This window comes from Nicotiana attenuata, chromosome 2 (genome assembly GCF_001879085.1).
Source record: "Nicotiana attenuata strain UT chromosome 2, NIATTr2, whole genome shotgun sequence".
In the NCBI taxonomy this organism is placed as follows: Eukaryota; Viridiplantae; Streptophyta; class Magnoliopsida; order Solanales; family Solanaceae; genus Nicotiana; species Nicotiana attenuata.
This window is the reverse complement of record NC_031990.1, coordinates 619,203-623,367: the sequence shown is the minus strand read 5'-3', so window position 1 is coordinate 623,367 and position 4,165 is coordinate 619,203.

Genomic DNA, 4,165 nt, shown 5'->3' with positions numbered 1-4,165 from the left:
CAAGTTATTATATTAGGAAGTAAGGACGTAGGCATTTCAAATATAGCATGATACGGGTCCAAAACAACCCCAACAATAGCATAATAGTAGCTACGTACGGACTCTCGTCATCTCGTACGTACGTAGCCCCCACAAATAGGTACAAACATTTATTTAATTCACCTATGGGGTTAATTCCCTTTTACAAGGTTAGAAAGGAGACTTACCTTATCTCAAAGCCTACTTCCCAATTCAAGAATGCACTCAAACCTCCAAATTCAATGCCAAACGACTCGAAACTAATCAAACATCATATAAACTAATCAATTTATGCTCAAAAGTTCATATTTCCACTATTACAGTGATTACCCAAACCAAGTTGCAAGATTCCTAAAATTCACCCTCGGGCCCACATGCTCGGATTTCAGAAATATTCGAAGAAAGTTGTTACCCATAACCTTAGGAACATAAATATATGATTTTTACTAAGTTTCATAATCGATTTCGCGTTCAAATCTCGTTTTTATAAAAAACCTAGGTTTTTCCTCTAAACCCTTGATTTTTACTAGTTTTTACATGTTAATCTACCCATAATTTAAGTATTTAACTCACATTTGGTAGAAATTACTTACCTCCAAAAGCTAGGTCGAAATCCCCTCCTTAAAAGCTCTCCAATCGCCTAAGCGAGGAAGAAAATGAGTAAAAATGGCCTTAGCCCATATTAAATGAAGGCCACTGCCCCCAGCGATTTCTGCATCTGGGTCATAGGGCCGCATCTGCGGTCCCGCTTCTGCGGTCCCGTTTCTACGAAAAAGTCCTGGGCCTACTAGGTCGTATCTGCGGTCAGGTAACCGCTTCTGCGGAGGAGGGGATGCATCTGCGGAACCTAGGCTGCCCTTCCTTGGCCGCTTCTGCAGTGCTTGGCCCGCACCTGCGAGCTCGCACATGCGGCTGACCAAACGCAGGTGCGGTTATGATAGATCTGGTGCATTCAGCTGTGGTTCCATATTCTCAACTTGGTCCGAACCTAGTCCGATTGGCACTTGGAGCCCCCGGGGTCCCGCCCGAACATACCAACAAGTTTGGAATCATAAAACAGACTCGCTCAAACTCTCGAAACGGCCGAAACAACATTAAAACAAAGAACCACACTCTAAAACCAATTGAATCAAACTTATGAACTTCAAGTTCTTCAATTTACTTCCAATGCGTCGAAACGTACTTATACTACTCGGAATGACACCAAATTTTCCGTGCAAGTCTTAAATGAAATTACAGAACTATTCCCGATCTCGGAATTCTGTTTGGACCTCGATATCACCAAAACCCGCTCCAAACCAAATTTAAGGAACTTCTAAAACCTTCAAGAACCAATTTTCACTGTTAGGCGCCAAAACCTGATTCGAACATATGCCCACGTCCGAAATCATCATACGAACCTATTGGAACCATCAAATCCCGATTTCAAGGTCGTTTACTCAAAATGTTGACCGAAGTCAAACTTGGCCTTTTAAGTAATGAGCAAATCCCATCCGTCTGATCGGTTACTTGATGGACGTACGGATTAAGTGAGAACCTCTATAAATTGGCCATCTCCCCACCCATTAGGGTTACCATATTTTTCTATTCTCTCTTCCATCACTAAAATCGGCGATAACGAAAGCTAGGGCAAGGCGCGAGAATCAAATTCCAATTAACGCTTCCGCTTCGTGATAATGGCTTACGATTCGAGTATGCTTTTTTTATAACGATTTTGTGTAAGATTATCATGTTCAAGATTTTGGTATGAATTAAGTTTATGTTGACATGTGATATCATGAACATGGAATTTGAACTGTTAATCTTCGCGGATGAAAGCCTAGATGACTTAAGCTTCGACGTGATAACATCTTTATTTGAATATGATAACAGTAGTAATCTAATGTTACGTTTTGGAGGCTTAGATTTGTCTCGTAAGTGCCATTTTAGATTCTTCCAAAGTAGGAGACAATATTATGTTATTGTGTTTAAAGCATCTATATTAAAATAATTTTATAATGGAATCATGTGCAATTGAAACAAAGCAACGTTTAGGAATTAAGGGATTTTGGTGATAAAATCATAGAGATGGCGTTCTTAAAAAGTTAATGTCGACGGCCTTCACTGTCTAATATTTTTGACTATATCTATTTGATGCTCTCTTAGGGTTATCTTTTCTTTAAATATTACATTAAAAATAAATAATAGCTAAAGTCAAAATCTTCAGAGATGTCCTAATGTAATAAATTATTCTAAGCTCATGCAAATCTGCTCATTAAATTTGCTGACCGTAATTTGATATGGGGTTTGGCTCATTATTGCTTAGTCAAAGTTAATACTATTTATTGAGCTATAACAGTTTCCTTTTGTTTTGGACTATTAGTTGATAAAGTCATTTATTGTTTATTTTATGTATGTGATTAATGTGTATATAGTTTGTTAGTCACCAAAGTGTCCAAACTAGATTGTTTAAAGTGTTCACATGCATAAAATCTTATGATATTTATTTTATGTGTGCACTTATGTTTATATAGTTTGTTAACGACCAAAGTGGCCAAACTAGTTTGTTTATGAAATTATGCATACATAAAATTTCAGTTTATCCATAAATTAATGAAATGCCTATAACTAAAAAAAACGGATAAATTAATTTTCACTATTGCTAGAACTTAAGGATTTACCCAAAGGAGGATCAATTATTCTATGAATAGGGAATATGGTGTGGTAAAATTAATATTCTTTAGTCAAATATGTATTGTTTGTCCAAAGATGGTATATATATTTGGTTAAAAATATTTAATTATTAAATGGCATTTAAATTATGATAGTGTGTCCTAGTATTTACCCAAAGAAAAATTGCGATATGCTTTAACTGCTTTGTTGAATTCATATTGATTTGTGAGCAAGTATTATCTATTTTGCAGCTATTCCTCTTCATTCGCATGCTTCGTCTGTTACTGTGTTCAATGGATTGAACTTCTCTGAATGGCGTGAACAAGTTCAGTTCCACTTAGGTGTGATGGATCTTGACTTGGCTCTGCTGAATGATAACCCCGCTGTCATTACTGATTCGAGCAGTGCGGATGAGAAGTCTTTCCATAAAGCATGGGAACGCTCTAACAGGCTAAGCCTTATGTTTATGCAAATGAATATTCCCAACAACATTAAGAGTGATATTCCACAAACAGAAAGTGCCAGGGAATACCTGAAGTTTGTGGAAGAACGTTTTCGTTCTGCAGATAAGTCTCTCGCTGGTACACTAATGGATGAACTCACGACCATGAAGTTTGATGGGTCGCGTAGTATGCAAAATCATATCATCGAGATGAGTAACATTGCAGCAAGACTACAGACCTTGGGGATGAAAGTGGATGATTCCTTCTTGGTTCAGTTTATTCTGAACTCGTTGCCTCCTGAGTATGGACCTTTTCAAATTGTCCAGTATGCTTACTCAGGAGGAGTCAAGACTTAAGAAACAAGGGAGTCATTCAATTAACCTCATGGGTCAAGGAGCTGGTAAAGGACTTAAAGTGAAGGCCAACAAGTTCAAGAAGAAGAAAGCACCTGCTAAAGCTCCACAGGATGCTAACAAAGAACATAAGGCAGATACGTGTCGTTTCTGTAACAAGGAGGGACACTATAAGAAAGATTGCCTGAAATGTAAAGCTTGGTTCGAAAAGAAAGGTACAATTAGTACTTTTGTATGTTTCGAATCAAATTTAGTAGAAGTTCCTAATAATACCTGGTGGCTTGATTCTGGTGCAACTACTCATGTATCTATTACGTTGCAAGGATTCGTTACGATCCAAACTACAAATCCAAATAAGGATTTCTTGTTCATAGGAAATCGTACGAAGGCTCCAATTGAAGGCATATGGACTTATCGTTTGATCATGGAGACTGGATGTCACCTTGGTCTATTACAGACTCTTTATGTACTGTCACGACCCAAAATCCACTAGTCGTGATGGTACCTAACCCAACCCGCTAGGTATGCCAACTAATAACTATCCAAATTTCAATAATGTTAACAAGTCAGTTAAACAGAGTAAATTATCTGGATCTATTACATTTCCCAAGGACTGGTAGTACAAATCATGAGCTTCTAAGAATAGAGTTTACAAAGCTGATATGAAGCAAATACATCTTCTGTTTGAAAAGCACATAA